The sequence below is a fragment of the Aquila chrysaetos genome, chromosome 14 (assembly GCF_900496995.4).
Source record: "Aquila chrysaetos chrysaetos chromosome 14, bAquChr1.4, whole genome shotgun sequence".
NCBI classification, from domain to species: domain Eukaryota; kingdom Metazoa; phylum Chordata; class Aves; order Accipitriformes; family Accipitridae; genus Aquila; species Aquila chrysaetos.
In genome coordinates this window covers 14901531-14919334 of record NC_044017.1, presented here as the reverse complement: position 1 = coordinate 14919334, position 17804 = coordinate 14901531, and positions in this window count along the sequence as shown.

Below are 17804 nucleotides of genomic sequence, written 5' to 3'. Positions count from 1 at the left end.
ACAGAGCATTAAATAAAATAGCCAATGGAGTCTAGACAACAGTACATCTTCATAAAATGGAAACTTAAATTCGGTAAGCTAAATAGCTCTCTAGACTTCATTGAATTTACTCACTAGGTCTACTGGATGTGATTATCCTGATTGAGAAGTTTGACATTTCCTGTGTCATATCAGTCTGCCTCATTTTAATACCTTGGATAACGTGGATTGTCTCAACTGTCGTTAAACACCCATATCACAATATCTGAATCAAGCTTCTAAATTTAGATTACTTGGCCTGTGAGCTGAATCCCATGCTAAGGTGTTATTGATACCCAAATGGTCAAAGATATGCAATTTTTAATTCCAACTGAAAAAAAAAAATCTGGAATTACTGAGTCAACATGCTATGCCAAATTATATTTTTTTATCTTGTCTATGAAGGAGTGATCCATGAATCTAGAGATTTTTTTTAAAATTCTTTGTTAAGGAGCTGGGGTGGGAAATTCTTCTTCATATGCCATTGAGATCTCATCCTTAGTGTATTTTGGTAATCAGTAGACATATTCTTAATGAATGCAATTAAAAATACATACTAAAAAGAAGAAATCTTCTTTTTTTTTTTTAACATAGTTTATGTTAGAAAGACATCGTCAATAGCTCTAGTTAATTTTTTTCTTTCTCCTCTTCAAATCCCCCAAGAGAAAAAATAGTTACTGATATCAGTGACAGTTTGACTTTGTACCTGAATATTAACTGAAGGTCATACATGTTTACGAAAGAACATTAATGATGGGAAAAAAAGAATAGGGTTTGGCAGGCTACAGTATCGGTATCTAGAATGACATATTGGATTATAAAGGAAGGTATTAAGCACATGTATATACAAATTAAGTAAAACTTGATTTTTGCAGTGCAACAGCACATGGATATGCAGACAATAACCTAAGTGGAAAGTGATTTGAGACATACAAATAATTACTGAGTTTACCAAAAAGAGACCTTTTTTTTTTTGCTATATACTTTCCATATTCTTTTATGATTTTGTATGTGTATTGCAGTGAAGGTGTAAACCATATATGTGTTCATGTGATTTGACAGCTACAGTAAAGCTGTCACTGTTCACACAAAATGAATCTTATGCCACTGCTCATATGACTTATTTTCTCTTTAAATGTTAAGCATTTTCTACTATACATGTATTGCATGTTTGAAAGAGAAAGATACAACACAGAAGTAACAAAGCTGTTATGTTTGAAGGAAAATGACTGTGTTTGGATATTACTTGGTCTTGAGGAAATAGTCATGTTCCTTTAGGGTAATGGCCATTAAAGATGGCCAAGTCTTTCATTCATGATGTTACTACTTTTTTTTTCTAAAATGTTTGTCTTCCTCTCAAGATGCACAGAAATTGGCTTAATGACAAAGGTTAGCTCCAAAAGTGTTGAGCCTTCATTTAGATTCCATTTTTGAATTCCTGAAGAAAAACAAGATGCTGCATAATGAAGACAATCCTTTTATTTTCTTCAGCTTGACTGCATTACCATTCATCCCAAATATCTCCATTTCAATGTAAGGCATGGAAAAAGTGTACAGTGTTGGCATGAGACTCTACGTTTGTAGAAAGTGGAAAAGCTCAAAATGGAAATGTAGAATATGCAGCCTTATTGATAGAGACTTTCAAATGGCTTTGAAAGAACAGGGCTCCTGCACTGACTGAAAAGTAACCAGAGGTCTGTAGTACTTTAATATGTGGCTAGTTTAGTAAGACACAATGCTTAGTCTTTGCACAGTTACTGACAAACCTCTTGTAACACAGACAGTTATACTCTTTAAATCTTAAGGGACTTGAATCTGAAGGTTGTTCCTTGCTGGTTTTGGATCACTGTAATTGTGCTGTCTCCATCCAGTTGGTCCTAGATGCATACTGATATTCTGATTGTAGCTTTTTGGTTTATATTTTTCAGTATGTTTGTACATCAGCTAATACTACATCAAGGTTTTAAAGCATATAATCAGATCTCTATAATCTAAATATTCATTAAATGTATAAATATAGAAAGAATTTTTTTTACTAAGAGACACTTAATGACTGGTTTAATCACTGGTGACCATTTATAAGGACTGAAGCAGTACCAAAGCTATATTTATTTATTAGCATTTGCTACTTCACTTCTTCAGTGTAACAGACTGCATCAGATCTCTAAGTCCTGCTTTTCATTCAGCTTAAATTAGAAAAAGTGAATAAACAATGATATGGGGTGGGGAGGGTATAGCACGAAGAGACGTGAAACATAAGAAGTGGAAACCTTTCCAAAAAGACCATAAAGTTGCCGACAAGCAGAATATGAAATGTAGATTAAATGGGCCAGCCTCCTTGTTCTCTAATGATCTGTGAAAGAAATAAATGTGCAGCAAAGTCAAGAATTATAAAGATCTTTGCCCTTGTCTGCTGTCCAAATGGACACTCTTATTGATTCTGCTTAGATCCTTTTGTTTAATGTTCCAATTATCTCCCTTTGCAGCTCCGTAAGAAAGGCATAAGCTATTTCTGCACTACTAAATGTATCCACTGTAGGGATGATCCCTGGCTCCAAAGTGGTGCAGGCTGCATGTGCCTACCCTGTGTAAGGCTAGATTTCTAAAGAGCAGATATGCTATGGCCACACAGTATAGCACTCGGTGCAGCAGCCCCTTTGGGCTGCCCCAGGGCACTATAACATGATCTTTTGGTGGGAAGAGAGGAGGGGGAGTTGATTTTAGTTTAAACTGATACAGCGTGAGGGCTTTGCTGGAACTTGTGAGAAGTATATTATAGGATGAAAATAAGAGTAGATGTTGCATGCTCAGGGATATTTCATTTGAATGTCAGGAGGAGTCTGAAAGTGAAACACTTGCAGGAGAGCCTTTTAGGACAGGGCAATGGGAATAAATGAACCTCGTTTAATCTTTTTCATATTGCCTTGTATGTATAAACTCCTGAAGTGAGCTGTTGTAACAGCATATGAAAAGAGCTTCACTTTTGCAGTCACATACCTGGAATTTAATAGACATAGAAATCAATCAATTAATTTATTATCATTTATGATTCCAGGTGGCCCAGACCCTGTGTTGAGATGGGGAGGAGGGTGCTAGATGATTGCCTTATGTCATTTCCATTACTGTTTTCTCAAAAGTTTCTGACTTCCATTTGTTCCAGGTTAGTAAACTGGTCTTTAGCTGCTTCTTCCATTTGTTTTGTCAGCACATTTAGGTTTTGATAAGAAATTTCTTCCTTTAATTCAGTGGTTTATTTTGTTCGAATGGATTTAATCTGTTCCAATTTTAGGCCACTAAAAAGTTCGATGCATATGTTTAAGCAAGTTAGACTAGGCTCATATTGTAGACAGAAATGAGTGTGTTCAAAGGGCAGATCATCTGACCTGGTTAGATGCTCACATGAAGAATTTTGCCTAGAGGTGCATTTTTACTTACATTGATTATAAAAAATGTCTTGCTTGGGATTAGACATTTTAGATCTGTAAAGGCAGCACTGCAAGACATGTGACCCTTTTCTATCTATTTATTTATTTGCTGTGTTGTATCTTAAAAACAAGTTGTATTTATTCTGCAGAATAAATATATGAATAATAGAGCATTTTAAAAGAAAACATAGAAACTTGTTGTTTATGTAAGGATTACATTCTATTTCTTTTTTGCTCTTGCTCCTTTTGGATTATTTCTGTGGCCTCCTGGTCCTTAGAGGCATTCCTTTTTCCTCTCCTTTGATGCTTAAACTATTTTATATAGGTTCAGATACAATCAAGTTGGCTTTCTCCATCTTAATGCTTTGGAGGCAATTTCCTCTTCATTTTAAATTTGTCACTGGGGAAACCTTTTTCTTCCTCTCAGCCAAACAGATGTTTTTTATTTTTTCAAAGTTTCCACTAAAAAGGTCAAGACCATCTTTGGAAAAGTGAAGCTCTGTACCCATCACCTTAAAATAAAAGCATACAAATTTTAAATGGAAAGTCCTACAGGTTATTTCAGTTGTTTCTTTTTCTTCTGAAGTGTAACTACACATAGATGACTTTGGCCCTTGTCACTGTAATACCTGAAATTCTTCAAGCCACTAATGAGATTGTCCTCTGAACTTGCATGTGAAACTTCTTGGACAGCCTTGAAAGAAAAGAGTGGATTTTGGGCTGATTAAGATTAAACCTCATCTTGCAGTTCAGGAAAGAAAGCACAAGGTAGATTAAATGACTTTGCCCAAATTTCACTGAAATTTTAGTCATATGAGCCAATACCAATAGTCTAACAATTTATAGCTGTGCATAAAAATATATATGTGCACAGTTGTCCCACTTCAGTTGCAGTGCAACTTGATTGATTCCTAAAGTTAAAATTGCATTATTTTGCATTTGAGAGAGGCATGCAGGAATATGCATGTGTACTGATAGTTGCATCTCTACAGGTGTTCTGTAATTACTGTAGTTCAAGAGTGAGTTTTAGTATCATGATCCGTCTTTTTCTCTGCCAATAAAGAGCAATATTAGCATCAGAAAGTCACTATTAATCCACCTGATCTCTGCTGAACCATCACTATGTAGCTGGTTCATCACTCACTTCATGAAGAAGATGTGTCTTCTCATCACATGTAATCCAGTGATTGTTCCAAGCATGACTAGAGGTTCACAGGAGTAACAGCCTTTGCTTAAGAGCTTCAGATTTGTGCTGACTGGACAACTGTAGGTCCTCTAGACTATTTTGTTTTCTGAGGATTCCATATCCTACCAAACCACCTCTAACTGAACTAAAGTCTTCTGACTGAAGGTTCCTGCATGAGTAGAGTTTGCTTGGGTTTTGACAGTTTGTGATAGTATTTGTGGTCTGCCTTTTTTCAGTCCTTCAGGTAAGATGCCATATCATGTACTGTCTCTGATTTCCACTGGCTTCAATTTTTAGTATCTTGTGCTGAATATTTTTCAATTCCTGAAGTTCTTGAGCTCATATCTTTACACTTCAGGCACTGAAATGTCTATCTTGAAAATCTGCTACATGTACTATTCTTTAGCATATAGGTCTGATTTAGTAAATGCATAAAGGAGCCTTGCTTCTGGATCTGTAATTACATGAGCCAGAATTCGGTGCTGGAGATTATTTGCTCACTGACATCAGTGCATTAAACTCTTTCAGTGTTGTTTCCTCCTCAGTTATGGCAATTTCCATTTTCATACTCTTATTCCCATTAGCCCCTGGACTTTGTCTCCATGTATTACTTCATTGCAGTTACAGAAATCTGCATCAAAGAGTTTTTTTGGCGATATCTAAATTAACTTTAATTTTTGCCCCTATACTTGCTGAATTACCACACCACTTTCTCTTTCTTTGTTCTCTTTTAATTTTTGTGGCTAAAAATCTTTTTACTGTTTGTTTTAATTTCCTTTGCGAGGTCCAGCTCAGCTTGAGAGTTGGCAAGTCTCACTTTTCTCCTACATACACTGACCTTCAGGACATAGCTTTCTATTCAGTCAGTTTGTTCTTGCTGCTTGTCATGGTTTAACCCCAGCCACCGACTAAGCACCATGCAGCTATTCGCTCACTTCCCCCACCCAGCAGGATGGGGGAGAGAATCGCAAAAAAAAAAAAAAGTAAAACTCGTGGGTTGAGATAAAGACAGTTTAATAGGACAGAAAGGAAGAAAATAATAATGATAATAATAATATGACAATAATAATAATAAAAGGATTGAATTGAATATAGAAAACAAGTGATGCATAATGCAATTGTTCACCACTCACCAACCGGTGCCCAGTTAGTTCCCGAGCAGCGATCCCTCCCTCCCTGGCCAACTCCCCCCAGTTTGCATACTGGGCATGATGTCACATGGTATGGGATACCCCTTTGGCCAGTTTGGGTCAGCTGCCCTGGCTGTGTCCCCTCCCAACTTCTTGTGCCCCTCCAGCCTTCTTGCTGGCTGGGCACGAGAAGCTGAAAAATCCTTGACTTACTCTAAACACTACGTAGCAACAACTAAAACAATCAGTGTGTTATCAACATTCTTCTCTTACTAAATCCAAAACATACCACTATCCTAGCTACTAGAAAGAAGATTAAATTTATCCCAGCCAAAACCAGGACACTGGTCCTGGTAGACTCCCAGTTTACCACTGAAAACCTTTTTTGCACTGATGTATCAAGGTCAGAAATGGGTAAATGGATTTCTAATCTGAGCAATATAGCATTTACCCACATCTCAACAGCTGCAGTGAAACATCCCACAGAAGAGTTTATTCACTCCTTGATTGTGTACTACATGATTCTCAGCATGAGGCGATTAGTTATTTAGTTAGGTCTTGGGTCTTTTCCTCTCAATCATTTTTCTTTTACTTCTAGTACATGTATTGGCTTTGCATCTGTGATTTAAAGTAGTTCCAAGCTTCTTTTTCAGACAGGCTTTTAAGCGTTACAAATCCACCCAACTTTCACTCATTCCCTTCATTTTTCAGTAATTTTGTTATTAAAATAGAAATTCTTAATAATAGATTTGCTTTCATTTCTCTTTGCACTATAACTTTAATATAATCTGCTCATCATCACTTAATTCAGGGTAATTATTCTTTTTCCAGTTGTATTAGGTTCTCAGTAGATCCTGGTCATCCATTCTAATATATCATTGTTTTTCATGGTTCTGTTGTGTAAGAAATATTAGCATCACACCATTTTTGTTGGAATATGGTCTTCAGTCAATATACAGGGTAGCAACAATGTATTAATCTTGATACTATATGTAGCTCTGATAGTGAGAACTTTATATTCAAATCTGATCCTGACTGTTTGGAACAAATATTTAACAAACTTCTTTCTAGAACTGCTTAGTACTTTTCTAAAGTGTTTCTACTCCATTTTGTCAAGACTTTCTCCTCCGCCTCGCCTTTGTATTATTAATAGAAAAATAAAAACTTCCCGGTCATTCACATCTCTAATAAATCCTTAAAAAGATGTTTGGCTGGAGAACCTCGTCTGAGAACTTCTTTGTACGTGTTCCTTTGCTTTGTCCCATCAGCATGATTTTTATCCTCTCTACCTTTGAAAAAGCTACCTCCCAAGCCATAGAAAACCAATAATATGTACAAAAAATCACTGGTTCTGCAAGTCCCACTGCCCTTCCTACTCACCCCTTTCTTATGATGAGGAAACCCTTGGAACTCTTGTTCTTCCAGTAACCCACATGTACTGGTTTCTTCTGTGATAGGTATAAAATTTAAAAACAATTGAACTAGAATCCAGATCGTATCCAATATGTGTTCTCACATTCTAAGGGTTCTTAAACCTCTGCTTACCATCAATTTGTTTATGTAAGAATTGAAATATTTCTTTTCCTTCCTTCCCCCCCCCCCCCCAAGTAAAAGTAAGTTAACATTTTTGTTAGTTGCACACAGAAAATTAACGATGTGTGAATGGAAGGCAAAATTACTGAGCAGGGTGGCATGAAAGCAAAATAAAAAATTCACTGTAAACCCCAACACAACAGTATTTTCTATTCCTCCCTCCTTCTGCCTTCTCCTTTCAAATTCAGAATTATCCTCTCTCTCCTAACTACAATCAAGCGATGGTGCTGCAAAAATTCTTAGTAAACTAAGAATTTAAGCTCTGGAGCAGAACATAAACTTGCAGTAGCATCTCAAACTCCTATTCTTATCCAAAATGTCTATTTCATCATAAAAATGTGAAAAAGAAGAGGAAATAAAAACTGAGACTCTATACCTAGTTTAACAAGTTACATATTAAATAGCCTTCACTCATCAGAACTGCTGTGAAGCAGACATCACTTAGTGATCTATCTAATGGGTGAATATCCCACTGAAAGAGTTCATATCAAAGGTGATGAAAGAAAATGTTCAAAATGTCAGCTTTAAAGTGACCCCTGTTGTTTGTGTCTTTCCTAATCAGGGAATTAGAGATGTAAGTTAGGATGTTGCAAATGGATAAATTTTTTCAGTGAATGAACTGTCTGCAAATTCACTTATGAAATCCTTTAGCAAATTTCAAAGCATGTGATTTATATTTAAAGGGACATAGTTTAAAAATCATTCTTTAATTCTATTCTTTTGTGTTACTTTTTAGCTCTACAAATGACACCTGAGATGGTTTTGTATATGTTCATTTTAAAGCTGAAATTCTTTGACTATTTTGCAGCACTTCATATTTGCACTAGTTCTCTCTGTGGAATTAAGTAAGTTCCAGGTCTTCTTATGGACACAGAGCATGAGTAGACTGTCTACTCAAACCTACTGTAAGTAGTTGGTCATTAAGGACAGATAGGTCAGAACAGATCAAGTGCACTATAAGCCACACTGTTCTCTAGTATAACTGCATATAGAAACTGTGTAGAGAAAACCTTGCTTTCCTGATCTACTGTCAGTAGTCAGGAAAGGTTTCTGTGTTTTGGTCATGCTTTTTCCTACCAGTAGTATCACTGGACTACTTTACTGTGTCACATATGAACACAACATATGGCCTTAGATGAGTCCTGGACTTATGACTAAAAGGGTTTTATATGCGTGCTCTTATGCATCTGCATGTCTCACACATGCAGGTGTGAAGCCTTAAGATGAAATTATTGCTATGCTTAAACTTACAGGAAGACTACTTCTATGTTAGGAGCTGGTTTTTTTTAATGTCTACTGTTTATGTGCATGGAGCATCAACATAGAAATGAAGGAAGGAAAAAGTCTTAAAGACTGGGAGGACACAGCTGAGATAGATATATACACACACACAAGCTGACGGAGAAGTTTGAAATCGAAGACATCAGAAATTATTTCGGAAATGACTAAAATTTAATTTGATGATATCTTCTTAGTAGTTTTTACTGTGAATGGTCTGTCTATGGGAGTAGTATGTAACATTAAAAAGCAAGCAAAAACCAACAACAAAATAAATTTTGATGCATTGACCACATCCTTGCAAACAACTATGTAGTACTCTAGAATCTTTGAAATTTCAATCTGTCCACAAAGATTAAAGTGAAAATGCTTTATTAAACCATGGTTAAGTTTATGTTATTCAAAAGTTAGTAAGTACTCTTCACATGAAAACTGTTCAATGATCCTTTATGCTCATATTGCCAAGAGCCACTCAAAATGGTCTTTTTGCAAATAACTTACAGTTAACCACATCAGATTCAGCAGGATTAAGCTAAATCGTCTTTTGATATCTAACGTGTTATACTTCCAAAGCAATTCAATGGCAGAGACAAATAGTTAAACTGCAGGAAATTCACATGTGTCCCCAGTGGCAACAGATCTTCAGGGCAGTGAGCATGGGAAATAAAGAATTCTTATTTGTGTTTCTTCCAATTTCTTGCCATGTTTCCTCATCCCAGCCAGAATTGCATTGCTAAAGATTCCACAGTGGCCAGTGAAAGGATGAATGGAATTTGGTTCTCTTTTGTGAGCTGTGTGAGGAAGGAGAAAGGACACAGTAAAGCTTTTATTGACCCAACTCCAAATCCAGTGTGTCTAACTAGGAAATTGTTCATTCAGATGGAAGCCAAAAAAGCGTCTATGCCTCAATGTGGCTGAGACAGCAAAATCAATTCAGAAAACAACAGCTCTGTTTAGTAAGGATTCAAAGGAAGAAAATGTACCTAAATCAATAAATAATATACATAATAAGGCATTTATACTACATAATTTTTTATTGAAGTGTCAAGAAATACAAAATCCATCAGCCTCTACAAATACTGGCCTTTCATAGGCCAGAAGGCCTAAGTGATTTTTAAAATTTAAACAAAATACTCTTAAGGGACAGAAAGATTTATGCAATTTCTCACTGCTTTCCATGTAGAAATGATTTTGCCATGCTTTGTGCCTCGCTTGCATTGTAAAGAACACTTACGAAGTCACAAAATCTCAAAATGTTAAGATCTTTCATACAATCTTTCTAATCACGCCCCCGGGATTTTTGTGGCCTAAAGACTTGCAGCTCAAGAGCAAAGTACATCAGTGGTGATGATCAGCTCTATAACATGTGGCTGCATAACTGGCTTTCTAAAGTAAAGGCTGTACCTGAGTATGCTTCCAGTCCAACCTTTTTCTCATAAAACAACACTATTCTTAAACATGGAGACTTAAACTGGCCCATACATATTTTATTGATCAACAACTTCTACTGATGGAAATAAGTCAATTGATGCTTATTTATATCTGTATATGAAGAGTAATTTGTAACCCATGTTTATAAATCCTTATATTTCTCATGTTGTTTTTAGGGACACTACATTTTATTAATATTTGGTAGGCTGATCAGTTCTACACTGGTTTCTTAAGCTTTCAGATGAGCTGAATACAGGGCACACAGTGACCTGCTTTCATTTTAGTTTGGCTCAATCACAAAAGTGTCTCTCTCTTTCCCTGAGTTACAAAGGAAACTCAGGGTGAAGAAACACCTTTTTTAAGTATCTGAGTTAAGGGGATTGGATCCAGGTACTAGAGAGGTATACAATCTCCCATTCTTCATCCTTGGTATTATCTGATTGTTGAGAATTGTAATATAGCTATTTTCACATGTTTCAATACTAATTTGTGTAGTAGAGCATAAAGTTAGCATACTTAGCCTTTATTTTAGGATGTTACTGCAAAATACTTTATCAGTACTGTGTAAGACATGATGCATGTATTTAGGGAGAAGCATGAGATAGCCCTTGTCAAAAAAAGGCAAAGGGAAGAATGTTGGACCTTGGCATCAGAAAGCCTCAGCTGTCTCCATTACAGCAGGGTCAAAATCTGTATCTTCTCACATGCCTTCTTACCTGTGCTCCTGCTCTCCTCCCCATCCTTAGCAGAGATGATCTTAGGAATTTCCACATCTTCCCATGCACTTATTTGTTCCCACTGCTCCATCATTTCCTCCACCTTTTCTTTCCAATTTTATAATCGTAAATTACATCCAATTTCTCTGATGCTGCTTCGTGGAAGTGGTAGACTTTTTGATTGATATTAGATTGCACGATAAGTTATATTGAAAGTAAGAGGAAGTGCACACTGTTGAAAACAGAAAAACTTCATGGAATAGATGGCAGTAGTTCTAAAAAAACATTCAAAAAACCTAGTGTGGTAGACTTGCAGCAACTTCCTGGGAATTATCCTCCTTTGGATGGGATGGAATAAAATAAGTTGAATTTAGTATCAAAATATCAACCATAGATATACTGTACTAAGTGGAGCGTTCACTTTCGTATTTGACTCACTGAAAAAAGGTTCAGTTCAACCTTTTGTAGAGTCTCTAACTCTTCATATCAAGCTGCTGCAGAAAACATTCTGATTGCTTCAATTCATCATAAAAAAAGCAATGATCTAGTTGTCTGTAAGTTGAGGGTCACACCTGTAAGCTTCCTGATGGAAGACTGCAGCCAGAGAATAAACATAGCGGACATTTGCACATGACATAAATTCTCTGTGGAAAGCCTACCTAATTGAATGGAAATGTGATTTATTTATTAGGAAAAGGATAGCAAACATAGTCAACTCAGTCATTCTCAGTTGGTGTTGCCTGATGGACGTTTGCAGGAAAAAAAAACATGCTGGAGAAGTAGAAATTAAGAGATCACTCTCTTTCTTTGAAACTCATTTGAAAGTAGGCTTCTTCATGTACTATCCTTTATTTTAGCCATGTAAAAAATACATCTAATTTTGTGGAATATTTATTAACCTCAGCTTGAGGTAAGCTGGATCTTGGTCATTTATCCCAGTTTTCCAGAACTTGTCCTGTGCAAACTATTTCATACAACCAAATTTTGCTTGTACTATTGTCCTGTATTTTCAGTTCCCTTTTTTTTTTAAACACTTTTATGCATTCAGTTCTTTTTTATTCTTGCATCATTTTATATTTATGTTTTGACGCTATTTTTATTATAGTACTGTGCAAAGCTACGTTTTCCGTATTTGATGCATGAAGACCACTAGGAGAGAGAGATTTATCACATCAGTTTCACTGAGGGTATATAGTTTGAGTATTGTAGGACAGGAAAGGACCTCATGCCTCAGGGGACCTAACTCGCTGTTATTGCATGCTACAGAATTAAATAATGTATATTATAAATTGATTAAGCCTGAGAGTAAAACTAGTTGTTTCCCCTTTCCATGTCATTACAGTTAGACGACTCTTCTAGAATGCTATTGTTCTGATGGAAACCTTCTTTTAGTTCTGAGAATGTATTTAATCCTGGATGCTTCAGACCCATTTTTTTCTGCTGCCACTATTACCCTTTAATTTAAATAACCTTTCTCTCTCACAGATTTTTATTCACCAATGTGTTTATACATAGTAATCATATCTCTTCCCAACTTTTGTTCTGCTAGACCAAACAAGCTGTATTATATTATCGTTATCTCTTCTTGGACAATAGGCTTCCCTAATCATGCCATCTGCCCTTCTTTGAACCTGTTGTGGTTTGAAGTCGTCTTCCTTTAGATAGGTGAATGAAACTTTACACAGTGATGTCCTTCCAGGTCCTTGGCATTAATACTTCTCTCTCTTCACAAGAAATCCTTTATTAATGCAGCCCACAATCACTTCTTCCGCAGCAAATGCACAACAGTAATACACATACACAAGCTTCGGTTACATGCTGATCAGAGATCTCTGATTTCTGCTGAGTTTGCATATCAGCAATAATTGTCTCAATGGATCACTCATTTTTGAAATGCATCTGTCCCTGGGAGGAAGACTGGTTTAAAGAGAACAATAGCTCTATACAAGTCTTTTGAATAAGAAACAACATTATCCAGTGAAACTTTCTGTGTTCAGCAGGAAGCACAGAGCAATAGTTGTGAACAAGGTTTTGGCAGTATCATTGTAACATCTTAAATCAAAACTTAGCCACAAAACTGAAATTCTATAATGCATTGCCTAAAAAAAACCCAACCAACCAACCAAAGATGTAAGGCAGATAAATAAAATAAAAAAACCAAACTTGAAGATAGAGAGTACCTAAGATTCTTTCGGAAATACAGCTGGATATAAAATTATGTGAGGGATCCGAATAGTAATGACATGCTTATACCTCAGCTGAAGTTGCAGAATTTAAAGAGAAACTAGGAGAATTTAAGGACTGTTACAACTGAAAGTTGACATTGTCTTATTTTAACCGTATCACCTGTATTTTAAAATGTAATCTCACGAGATGAGATGAGACAAGACGAGGAGACCTAAATCACAAGCTGAAACAAGAGGGATGTACTGGATGGGAATGAAGACCCACATTTGTTTTGTCCCGGATTGTTTTTCCTATCGTTTCTGGGGGAAAAGGGAAAGAATATAAGAAACAACATATCTATAAAGTCAATTTCATCTTAGCTTCTGGAAATCAATCTTTTAGGAACTTTCTGATCCTGAGTTACATCCAGTTGATTGTGTACTAGTCTTTGATGGATCTATCCTCCATGAATTATGAAACTCTTTTTTAAAAACTCCCACTTTTAGACTCCACAATATCTTGTGATAGAGTCCCACAGACTAACTATTCATCATGCAAAATTCCTCCATATTTTGTTCAATGCTGACAGATAACTCAACCACCATTCCCTCTTCCTTTTTTTTTTTTTAAACTGAATAGCTGTTCTCTCTTTCTCTCCTCTAATTTGCTAATGGTGTAAATCACTACATAGACTAATAATTTCTTTTCCAGTCACCTCTTCTTCATCCTGAGGAGTCATATTCTACTAAGCATCTAAGCTGTGTGCTGTTCAGTGCCTCTGATCATCCTCTTGCCTTTCTGAGCATCTGTTCCATGGTGAAGCAACCAGAACCTCAGGTGGTATGTGGGAGCTGAATGCACCATATGAGGGAATAGTGATGACTTCTGCTTGCTCTCAGTTTCTGTCCTGGCACCTCTCTGTTGTTGGGTGATGAGCTGATGTATGTGGAAAACTCTTTGCAATGACTCTAACATTTTCACAGGAGTAATGGCTAGTTTAGAGCAAATTAATTTCTCTTTATAGTCACTTTCTCCAGGTGAATTCAGTGCTGAATTTAATCTGCCAGTCTACTGCTCTCTAATATGAGATCATTTGTAGTTCTTTCGGACAGCTCTGGACTTAATTGCTCTAGCTATCTGAAGTAATTACCTGCAAAACTTGTTGCCTCTTCATGCTCTCCACTAGAACATCTATGAATATGCTGAAATGTAAATATCCAGTAAAAATACTTGGAGGATATATTGGTAATCTGTTTCCTTTGTGAAAACTGAGAATTTCTACCTATCCTTCCTTATTTTTCAACAATTTGCTTGAGAATAACAGAAAACTGTTTATAAGAGTTTCTTTCTTTGAGAACTTCAATTAAGAAAGGAACTTTGGGAGAAGCTTTTTGAACACTCAGGTACATTACCTGTACTAAAGCACCTTTGAGCAAGACAGATACCTAAGTGGAGAAGCTGTGGGTCTCGGCATAGTCTCTTTCAGTCCAGTTCTATAAGGCAAATTTACAGACCTAGCTGAACTATGTATTTTGTATTTATAGATGAATTTAAAGTGTGAATTTAAACTACAGACCTCACAAAAGTTACTGAGCAAAGATTAAAACCTAAGCAAGCTTTAAAAACCTGACAAAATACTAAATATGTAGCACAGGAACAAATTTCCTGAAGTATCTCCTAAAATGAAAACCCCCTTAAAGCTACCTGAGCTCTATACTTTCAGTTTATATTCACTGAATTTAAAATTAAATTCCAAAACCCATGCTTTATAAAGTCTTACTAAGTTAAGGTTGGAAAGTTCTAACAGCTAATTGATTAGAATAGCAAACCAGAGCTTTAGATAAGTCTCTAGATGCCTCTGGCTAAGTATCTAAATCTCTGATCTCAGCTACAATTGTTGATAAAGATGTGTTTTCATTTATATATAAGTATATATATTTTATTTATATATATGTAAATATGTATCTTAATTTATATACATACACACACATGCTCTATTAATAACAAACCAGTATATAATAGGTTAAAATGAGCTGAGTACATAGGCACACCCACTTTTTTCCAAGAGCCTTGAAGTTTCCTTTGGGAGCACTTGGTTTGGAGGGATTCTAACTCTGCCACCATGAAAATGAAAGACCACTATGAGATGATGGGATATCAGACACTTGGTTTATTTAGTCATTTTTCCCACATTCCACAGTGGCCAAATCAGGTATTTTGAAGATATTTTAATACCAAAAAGAAGTCGAAGGCCTTGGCTTAAGAGGCTTCATAAAAGGATTAGTAACTAACAGATGACAGGACATCTGAAAATGGAGGAGGCAGAAAGCAATTACTAATGGTAATGTGGCACAACAACTAGTTTGCTTCAGAAGTTAAAGATCTCTTCCTCATAACATAAAAATGAATTGGAGGAGAATAGTGCAGAATTGTCTCTGTTTGTATATGTAACTAAAATTGGAGACAGACCAAAACCAAAGATAGCTCAAGTTTGAAAGGATTTAGATTTTGTAGTGACTGCAGTAGCAGGTGGAAAACAGAGAAATTCTGCATTCATAAAATATATTTCTAAAGGATCTCAAGTGCTATCTAGAATATAAAACCAGCTGAAAACGAGGAACGCACAGAGGAGAAAATTAAAATGGTGATATGAGGTATAATTTGTTCACCTTTCTATTCCATTTTCATTCTTGTGTTTCCATGGTTGTTTCCTTACTTTAAGTTGTCAAATCATCCAGTGGCATAGTGGGGCTGTCAAAGATGGAAAGGATGAAAACCATCCATCAGTTTTGAACTTATCCCCCACTACTTTTGTAGCCTGTTTAGTTTTCTTTAGTTGTATTTTATTTATATAAAAAGTATGAGATTTTAGTCTTTTGCCGGAATCAGCAACTAGTGCAATCAGAAAGAATTTACTAGATTTCATTAGAAACATTTCTTAAATATATGGGATTCTGGAACGAATTAGAGGTCAAAGAATATGGAGCAGTTGAATAAAAGTGTCCAAGGAAGGAAATTACACAGACCATATCAGACCTTAGACCAGTTGTGACTCCATCTTCTACATATGTACATACTGTTTGTATGCTAAAAAAAAAAAGAAAAGAAAAAAAAGCCTCTGAAAAAGGATGTGTGCTTACAACCTACTTCAGGGTACTTCATTTCACAGTTCTCTCTGAAATGACTGATTTCCTCATAGCTATTGATCTGCTCCTGACATGATTCAACCTTTCATCCAATTCAGTAACTTCACCTTCAGTACTGATAAGTTTCACCAACCTTGTGTCATCGCTATTCTGCCACTCCTTTATTTTTTCACAATAACACAAGATGTATGCCCAAGCCTCCAGCTTTCTCTTAGTACAAAGAATTTTCAAATGTGTCATGATTTGCATGATGGGGGATCTGTCCCTCTTATGTCTCTCCTATGATCATTAGTATCTTCTTCCTCTTTGTCTTGCCTGTGCTTTTTGCTCTATGCTCCTCTAAATGTTGCCTGTTATGATCTGACAGAGATGAAAGTGTAAACTTCTCTGGCAGAAGAATACATTTCTGTCAAAAAACTTGGCATATTTCACATGAAATGGTAGAGAAGTGTTTCGAGTTTAGGTTATGGTTAGAGGTGTAAGACTTTGAACACCAGAGAATGGTGTTCACATCTGATATCACAGCTGGTGTCAAAGTGTATATCACTTCTGAGTTCCCTAGGCATTCCTAAATTTACCAAACTGCCTATAAATATAATACATGATCTTATTTTAGGTTTTACCATCCTCCACTTCTGTCAAGATCTCCATTTGCTCATAGGCAGATCCAGTAGCAAAATGTGGTGGATAAAATGAAATGCTATAATGTGTGAAATGAACTCACTTTCTCTAGCTGGCCATCAGTTCCTCCCCCATCTTCACAGTGTGGTGGCTGATAGCTGTGGGTTAGTATACAAGCTGTCCTGTTTATATTTTTGTAAGCTGTGCCACTGTGATCTCTGCTGTCTGACGCCCTCCATCTCTGATTTTCTTGCTGCACAATGATGTTTTGGCTGCCCAATACCTGTATCATATGTAGAGATGGAGGACACTGTTAGAGACTAAAGAACAGATCTCAAAGCCACAATACTGTATCCTGCACATCATATAGAGCACTTTCTTGATTGTCATCACTTATTCTATTGCAAGGCACATTTGGCTTCTGTTGCATCCTTCTGTATGTATTTTCAGATGTCTTTCTCCCCTTTCCTGCCAGTTCTTTGCAATTGGTCATCTCATGAGCTGGTTTACACTGCAATTTCTCTGAGCCGTCATTGTTTTTTTTCTGCTGAGCCATGTGACTGACTGAAGGTGAAGTGTTTTGTGACCATGTGTACCAAAGACGGACCATAAAAAAGGCCAAAATGTAATCTTATTACATAAACCTGTTCAAGCACCACTTGTTTCCACTAATAACAATGGACTTCATGTTATGTAAGCAAGGACAATCTTTTTTTAATCTTCATAGAACTTCATCTTTATGATGTCATTATAATCTAGTACAGTTAATACATGCTCATGATATTAAATAAAGAACTAAGATTGTGAGACACTAACTTCTGTTTTTTTCACCTGTGTGAAATGTCATCAATTTCAGTTTTGGGTTTGGTTTTTTTGTAGATTTTTTTTTAAGGGTTTTTTAAAAAACTCTGGTGAGGGAAATAAACAAATCTTTGTCAATTCATGGCATAATAATATGAGGTTCAGCTTTACTGAATAACTATTTTGGAATGCCTGAATTCAGTTGAATGCTATCTTTACACAGAGTTTGGTGTAATTATTTAATTAATGGAAATGAAGTATTGCAGTATTGAAGGGTTTGAATAAGTGTTGAA